The sequence below is a fragment of the Sinocyclocheilus anshuiensis genome, unplaced genomic scaffold (assembly GCF_001515605.1).
Source record: "Sinocyclocheilus anshuiensis isolate Anshui unplaced genomic scaffold, SAMN03320099.WGS_v1.1 scaffold711, whole genome shotgun sequence".
Lineage (NCBI taxonomy): Eukaryota > Metazoa > Chordata > Actinopteri > Cypriniformes > Cyprinidae > Sinocyclocheilus > Sinocyclocheilus anshuiensis.
In genome coordinates, this window is record NW_015552595.1 from 281,176 (window position 1) to 290,007 (window position 8,832).

The 8,832-nt window shown below is 40.7% G+C and overlaps 1 long non-coding RNA gene across 1 annotated transcript; it reads right to left on the bottom strand.

Moving 5' to 3' along the window:
* Positions 1-306: 306 nt before the first annotated feature.
* LOC107665633 (uncharacterized) lies at positions 307-3,040 on the bottom strand. The gene is made up of 3 exons (XR_001631576.1): positions 2,964-3,040; positions 1,825-1,827; positions 307-317 (listed from the first exon to the last, which is right to left on the bottom strand). It is a non-coding gene; the product is annotated as an uncharacterized LOC107665633 (long non-coding RNA).
* Between the last annotated feature and the right edge of the window lie 5,792 nt (positions 3,041-8,832).

Below are 8,832 nucleotides of genomic sequence, written 5' to 3' on the forward strand. Positions count from 1 at the left end.
ATTCAGACCAGAACACTTTTTCACTGGAGGAAGTTATTATGGATTATGGACTCAATGTATTTGAGTTAAAAACGTCTTAATGCTGGATGTGTTTCAGCTTTTGTCTTCTCCAGATGTTAACTGATGGACTGGAGTGCTGTGGATTACTTGTGGATTATTGTGATGTTTTTATCAGCTGTTTGGACTCTCATTCTGACGGCATTTTTAGCAGATTTCATTCTTCTTTAAATGCAGTTTCTCATCTGAGATTTTCTATCATGACATCCAAACGTGTTTGGCGTTCTCCTGTGGAACACAGAAGGTTAAGCTGGTTAGTGCTGGTATAGTTACTACAAAGGTAGTCTTGTTGTAAGATAATAAGTTACATAATTTGAGCACAAATGCAGCAAAACATGAAGTTTATGAATAATATATGAAGTAAAACTGGAGTGACACTTCAAGTTAATAAATGCCTGAAATGCAATATTATCCCCGTAATGAAGCTGATCAATGATTTATCGATCACAGCTGGATCGATTTCTCTCCTTCTGGCTGCAGAATCAGCGCCTCATTCATCAAGGAAATAAAACCGTGGTAATGGCCGCTTGTGTCTGTGGGCATATTCAGAGTGCATTGATCTGGAAGAAGGTCAAAGGTCAAAGTTCCCCGGGTCACGGTCAATACAGACTGATGGTGATTGAGCGCATTTGAATGTGACCGTCACGCTGGAGGTCACGGGTCAGCCAGAGGATGGGTCGACCGTCTGAAGGCCTTTATAAAGCCTCATGTGTCATTATTATATGACAGGCGTGACGAAGCTGAGATCAACACACCAGACTGAGTTATTATGATACGCATCTGATGTGGAAAATAAATAAACCACAGCAGATGAAAACATTCTTTCACTCATTCATATCATGGTAGTGATCTAAATCTGATCTAATTATCTGAAAGAAAATATTTTGAGAAATGTCTCAGTATTGCTTTTGTCCATCTCTTTTTGTCTATTGTCTGTAATGAGAATGAACATATGAATGCGAAAGTTTGCAGAATCTGTGAAAATGTGAATAATTTTAACAAAGTAAGAGAGATCATACAAAATGCATGTAATTTTTTTATTTAGTACTGTCCTGAGTAAGACTGAGTAAGACACTGGTTCTTAATACAGTGTGTGGTTACCTGATGATCCACGACTGTTTTTCTGTTTTGTGATAGTTGTTCATGAGTCCCTTGTTTGTCCTGAACAGTTAAACTGCCTGCTGTTCTTCAGAAAAATCCTCCAGCTCCTGCAGATTCTTCAGTTTTCCAGCATCTTCTGCATATTTGAACCCTTTCCAGCAGTGACTGTATGATTTTGAGATCCATTTAACACTGAAGACAACTGAGGGACTCAAACACAAATATTACAGAAGGCTCAAACATTGACTGATGCTCCAGAAGGAGACACGATGCATTAAGAACCCTTTTGAACAGGATGAAGATGACTTGTGATTATTTGTTAAAGTTACTGTATAATTAAGGTTTACGTACTTTTAAGTTGTAAAGAATATCTGCAGTGACATTTTTGCAAAGTATAAATTGATTTGGAGAGGAGGGGGACCTTGGAGTAAAAAAGGCGGAGAATCACTGGCTTAGACAAATGTTTCACATGCTGAGAATACTAACCTAACATATAAGTGTATAAACCATAAATGTTTAAGAGTCACGTAGGCTACCTCCGAGCGATTCATGATCAGGTAGATCCTAAACCACGCGCTCACATCAGAAAACTACTAATTGGCCAAAAGGCTTCATTTGACTTTTCGGAGATCATCTACTCTTCCCTGTGGATTGCCTCTGACCTACTTTCTCTACGATCTGAATTCCTGAGTATTGAATTTTAGATTGAATTTGATGTTCCGAATTTCCTGCTGTATTTGTAAAAACTGGATATTTGCAGTCTAAGATTTCAGAACCAATCTTTTTTTCCTGTTTGAAAAAACATCTCTATAAAACTCTGCCATAAAAATATTCAGTTTTGTTAAATTTGAAATGTTTAATGTTCAAGTTCAAAAAAATCAACTTCAGAACTGTTAAATGCCACATAATATTCAGTTTTGTTAAATTACACGTGTCAATAATTCAAATTTACACAATACAAATTCAATTAGTTTTGTCATATTATAAGCTCCATACAATAAGTGTTTTAAAAATGTGGGGCGACAAAAGAAAATCAAAAAGTACAAGACTATTTTCCTTGAATGTCATGAAATTGCATGTTGAATAAAATGAACTATAACAGCTTGAAATTTTATGTCATTAACAAGTTTTAACACAAATTATTAACAAGCTGTAACCTAAAAATAAAAACGAATTCCATGATTTCAATGCATGACAAGAAAAACAGCAGAAGACAGAAGAACACAAAACGCTGGAAAGAGCCAGAGCTCCATAACGTGAATAATGAATGATTTATTGACTGTGATCATTTGAATTGAAAGGTAGTTTTGATAGTAATAAAATAATGACGCGACAGTACATTAAAAACTAAATCAACACAAACAGAGGTTAAGAAACAGAAACACACGGTCCCTCACACACACACACACACACACACACACACACACACACACACAAGACACACACACACACGCACGCACGCACAGATCTTACTGTCTATATGAGGATTTATTACACACATTTATTCTGACATGTTATTTCACTGATAGAAGTTCAGCTGCAGTATTAATGTCATGAAGAGAAAAGAAGAGACTCTATAACATCTCACTGTTACTGATTCATCATGCAGCTCAAAGCATTATGGGTAGAATCTCTCGTCAGTCTATTCTGATTCATCAACACAGTTTCACTGATGATCCAGAACCAAATACTAAACAACCCAAACCCAGGATAGAGCGGCTGAATGAATGTGGTCTGGACTGTGTGGATGAGGCTCATTGTGTCAGAGACGCTGTAGAAGGACAGAGTTCCTGCTCTGTATTTACCTCTGTCTGAGATCTTCTTGAGCGGCTCTTTGCAGAAATCCTCCAGTTTGTCTCTCAGCTGATGAACAGATTCTCTCAGCTGCTGATAGACTTCACAGAGAGATCAGTCTTTATGTTATTGTGTCTGAATGAGTATCTGTAGGGAGAGCAGCGCAGACTCCAGGACTGATCATTAGATCCAAACACACACTCATTACCTCCCTTCCTGCTGGTGCTCTTATATGACACTGATATACACACATAATCTCCACTCCAGCTCCCAGTAACAGTGTCCACACACACTCTCTCTACACAACACCTGAAGATAATAATCAAATCTGTCTGGATGATCAGGATACGACTGAACTGTGTTAGTGTTAGTAATCACTCTCTCTACAGAAAACAGAAATCAAACTCATCAGCTCCACACTTCATATATAAATATAATATAAATAGAAATATATTGGGGAAAATATTTGCTAGTCCCCATAATACCTGATCTCACCAGTAGCCTAGATTAGATTGAAATAAGTACATTATTTTACAGGATATGCACTTTTTAAATATTTCTAGAGAATGCTATTACTAATAATACTAATATTATTAAATTGTGGAAAAAGCAAAAACAATGTTACAATACACAATATAATTGGTAAATAGTAAAAGCATGAAATAATTTGACTGATTAAGAAGTGAATTCTGAGTATTTCTATGCTGGTGAACTGATAGAAACACAGTTTCAGTCATTTTGCACAAAAGTATTTACAGGTAATTGTACTCTTACTGTCACTGACACTAATTACATAAATACATCAGGATTATTGCTGGATTCTTACTACAAAACAACATAAATGCTGCAAATGACAATTTTTAAGAAAAGCTAATTCTGTCATTTTAGGTCACAAAAATAAATTAAAAAAAATCGCTGAAATCCTGATGAGACTGATTGCTAATATACAGCCTCACTTCACGTTTGGGGACTTTATGATCAAATTAATCAATATAATACAGACAAATAAAGATACATTTTATCGAGTCTGAGGATCACCTGATCCAATCGTGATGAACGTTACTCAGAATTGGTACTATAGAGTTCAATGGTTTCATGACGTAATAAATCAGAAGGAGAAATGAGGTAAAAAGCTGCAATGTTAGTGAAGTTTTGAGCTTTTGGTGGCGCTAGTGGTGTTTGACAGCTAAATATATCTTCAGAAGAAAGAGCTGCTTGTCTACCTGCACCTTGCACTTTTTTGCACTATGGAGTTTATATAATAGAATATTTTGCTATACTTTTTTAGTCTTTTTTTTGTTTTTTAGTCAACTTTTTTGTTTGTTTAGAAGAAAGAGCTCAGAAATGTGTTTTCTAAGAGATTTCCAGAGCTGAAAGCCATTTGTAAGTGGTGTCTCTCTCAGAAGAAGATGATCAGATGAGAGTCTGACTGATGATTATATAATAAGACACTCATGAACTGTTTCTCTGTGAGTCTCTGTCACAGCAGGATCTGCTCAAGTCCACTCTGATCCTGTTCTTCTAGATCTCTGTTACCTGCAGGAACTGGATGTGATCCTGTGTGTGTGAAAGCTGCTCCAGCTCAGCGTCTCTCCTCCTCAGATCATTGATCTCCTGCTCCAGTCGCTCCAGTCGTCCTTCAGCTCGACTCACTGCAGTCTTTTCCTGATCTCTGATCAGCCGTATCAGCTCAGAGCGGCTTCTCTCAATGGAGCGGATGAGCTCAGTAAAGATCCTCTCACTGTGCTCCCCTGCTGTCTGTGCAGAGCGCTGTTAGGACACACAGTGATTCAGGCTTCAGTGAGTCTGAACTGAGACTGAGACAAACTTCTCTTCTTCTCCAGACTCACCTTATGAGACTCCACAGCCTCTCTCAGCTGCTGAAGATCTTTCTCTCTCTGCTGGATTCTCTGCTGGAGCGTCTTCTGCATCTCCTTCAGCTGCTTCTGCAGGACAAACAGATGATGATCTCACAGAAAACTACTATCATTAAATCATCATGTGAAGAGATGAATCCAGGAAAAGTGGAGCTGATAACTCACGGCTGTAGGTTCAAACTCCAGAAAGGATGACTGATCATTTATCACTATCATACATGAATTCACATGAAGCATAAGAACGGTTTCACACCACATATGTAAATATTATAAAAGTGAAACTGACACAGACTGCTGTGTAATTAAGCTGCGGCTCTAAACAGAAAATAGATGAACTAAGTGAAGCTATAAATGACTGAAATCATCTGGATTCTGACAGATTTACTGAACAGAAAGTCCTCCGTCACTGCATTTAACTTTTATTTTGACCATAGACTGTATAAAAACATGGACGTAGTGTCCGTGACGTCACCTGTAGTTTTCTGAAGAGCGTTTTTGAAGCCTAAAGTAGGCGGAGCTGGCCGTCGCCATCTTGGTAGTGCGTCACCGCGCGTCACTCCTGGATAATCAAAAATGGGCAAGGAGGCGGGAGCAGGTTGCTGAAACCACGCCCACCTAGTTCAATGGTGGTGACAGCAGCGACAATCCACCTGTCTTTCAAGTGGCCACGCCCTTAATTATGCAGAACTTTAAGGCTTAATATAATTTAAACGGATAAGTCAAAAAAAAATTCACCCCCCTCACAGTTGTCATGAAGGGCAAAATTGTGTTGGTTTCACGAGAGAGACCGGAAGGTTGCCGCTTAATTTTGACTGATATAAGTATATATTTTGTCAAAGAATGGGTGAATAGTTCACTCCATTATTTTATGGTGTTTGATCAAAATCTATTTTATGCAAGATTTAGCTGATAAAGGTTTACGGTGCATTTTCAGCAAACAATGAAACTCTTCTTGCAGCTGCTGTTCATTTCTGCTGTCGTGTGACGTGTGAATGCTGTGAGCTGTTCATATGGTGCTGATATAAACACATATGCGAAATTCTGGCTTCTGCCATTTTACTGCAGAAATACAGAGACACAAACACTCAACAGCTCAACTAATGCTTCAGTTTCTCTTTCCCTGAACTGATGAGTTTAAATACTTTACTGGTTCTGGGTTTGAGTGACGTGTGTAAAACAGGTTTGTCTGCGAGTCTATAAAGCAGGTTCCTCATTCCTGCTCCTGTAAAGCTTCATTCCTGCTGAGTTTAGTTTCGACACACCTGGCTGTTATTAAAGTAAACACAAAGACCTTGACTAGTTGATTCAGGTGTGTTTAATTAGAGATCAAACTAAACTCTGTGGGAAAGTGACACTTCTGGACTTTGAATGGGGAATCTCCTTTCTTGTAAATGACTTTTAATAAATTAATATATTTATTTGCATTCATGTCTAAATGTTTATTAGCATTCATGTCTAATTTTTTTTCAACCCTGGCCCACACGAACAAGTGCAACAATCTCCCCACTGTGGCGTCAACATCAGCTCTAAGAACGTAACACCACAGCCATCAGCTTCCTGTAGAAAGGTGAGGCAGCCCACTCCTCAGGGTGCCGCCAAGTCTTCTAAGAATGTTGTCAATGTTCCTGTGGCTCAGTGGTAGAGCATTGTGTTATCAACGCACAAGGCAGTGGGTTTGATTCCCAGGGAACACACATACTGGTAAAAAATGTATAGCCTGAATGCACTGTAAGTCGCTTTGGATAAAAGTGTCTGCTGAATGCATAAATTATTATTATTATTAATTATTATTATTAATTATAAGAAGACTGCAAAGTATCCCCGAGATTCCCAGGGATGGAGGAAACTGCTCTTCCCCAGGGGCTGGTGACTTCGCCACTCCCTTCACCAGAGGAGGGCCAGAGGCTGACATCTTGTACATCTTTAGTTCCCAAAACATCAACAAGAGAGCGGTTTGTTCAATCTCAGGGTCAGATGCAATGGCGTATGATAATGAGCGGTGCTACGTTTCCTCACTCTTGACCTCGGCACCACAGGCCAAGAAATTGTGGTTGCAGGACATGCTGTTTCCTCACGCACCTTCTGCCAACCCTCTGAGGGATCCTGAGAGCCAGGTAAGAGTTGCACGACACTCACTGCCTCTACTTCAGGACGCTACACTTCCTGAGTTGGGGCCGGCACAAGCTCCTATTCAAGATATTGATGCAGAAACACAATTTTTTTTACAGAAACTCCTATATGTTTGCCCCCAAAATTGGTTTGCAGTGATCATCCTGAAGGACACATACTTTCACGTCTTGATTTTACCTCGACACAGACTGTTCCTTCGGTTTGCTTTTTTCGGTTTAAACCCTACTGGCCCACCTGGACCAGGTTTTCAGACCCGATGCTCCTCACGACAGCGCCTCCTTGGCGGATTCCCCTGAGGAAAGACCTCCTTTCTCAAGGACGGCACCATATGTCACCTGCGTCCAGATCTTTGGAACCTCCAGGTGTGGCTCCTGAACGGGACTCTGAGAACTTAAGTGGCCTGTCACAGGCAGTGATGGACACTATCACTCAGGCAAGGGTCCCCTCTACTAGGCAGGCATATGCGCTGAAGTGGAGTCTGTTAGTTGAGTGGTGTTCTTCTTGTCGAAAGGCCCCCAAAGATGCCCGATCAGTGTTGTGCTTTCTTGTCTGCAAAAGAGGTTGAAGTGGAGGCTGTCTCCCTCCACCATGAAAGTGTATGTTGCTGCCATCAGGATGCAGTGGACAGCAGGTCCCTGGAGAAGCACAATCTGATCATCAGGTTATTGACAGGCGCTAGGAGGTTAAACCCTCCAAGACTGCGCCTCGTCCCCTCATCCTTGCTGGGCTACAGAAAACCTTTGAGCCGCTCGAGTCAGTTGAGCTTAAGATTATGTCTTTTAAGACAGCACTCCTGACCGCACTCTTGTCCATTAAGAGGGTGGGGGACCTGCAAGCATCTTTGGTCAATGAAAGATGACTAGAATGTGGGCCAGCCGATTGTTGCGTGATCCTGAGACCCCGGCCTGGATATGTGCCCAAAGTTCCCACCACTCCCTTCCAGGACCAGGCATTGAACTCGCAAGCACTGCCATTGCTGTGTCCTGTCTGCACCTTGTGGATTTACGTGGACCGCACACAGAGCTTCAGAAGCTCAGACCAGCTCTTTGTCTGCTTTGGAGGTAGGGAAAGGGAAAGGCTGTCTCCAAGCAGAGTCTAGCCCACTGGCTAGTGGAGCCATCTTCTTAGCATACCAGACACAAGGTGAGCCGTGCCCCCAGAGAGTGAGAGCACACTCCACTCAGAGTGTTGCCTCCTCCTGGGCCTTGGTACATGGCACCTCTCTGGCAGACATTTGCAGAGCTGCAGGCTAGGCCACACCTAACATCTTTGCAAGATTTCATCTCTAGGTTGAGCCAGTTTCCTGTTGTGTGTTGCGTGCAAACAGGCAATAAGCAGGAGAACTGGCTCGGTGTCTCACTTGCGGTGCCATTCCCTCTATGAGGGGATGCAAGCGCCATTTCTGCTCTTCCAGAGAGTTCCCCAGTCGACAAACCCTGGCTAGAGTTCCTCCAGTACCCTGTGGCAGCCAGACTCAGTAAGGGAATGTGGGGTAAGATGAGCCATTTTTTTATTTATATGATCCTCAAGATAAGGCAAAATGAGGCAGAAGAACAATGAAAGCATCTAAAGTAACAGAGAGTTTCTTGAGCTAATAAAAAAAAAAACTGAATTAGAATGAAGGAATAAATGTCACTGAAACTAATAAACATTTTGGTCAAAAGATTCTTGGCATGGTAGCTTTTCTACAATGCCGAACAGACCATTAGGGACTACACATGGAAAGAGATATTTGATTATAACATGGTGAAAAACATCTTCTAATCAGAGAAGGATTTGGTGTACTTCTACACTGTCCCTATCAGATAAACTACAAATATATATATATATATATATATATACAGGTGCATCTCAATAAATTAGAATGTCGTGG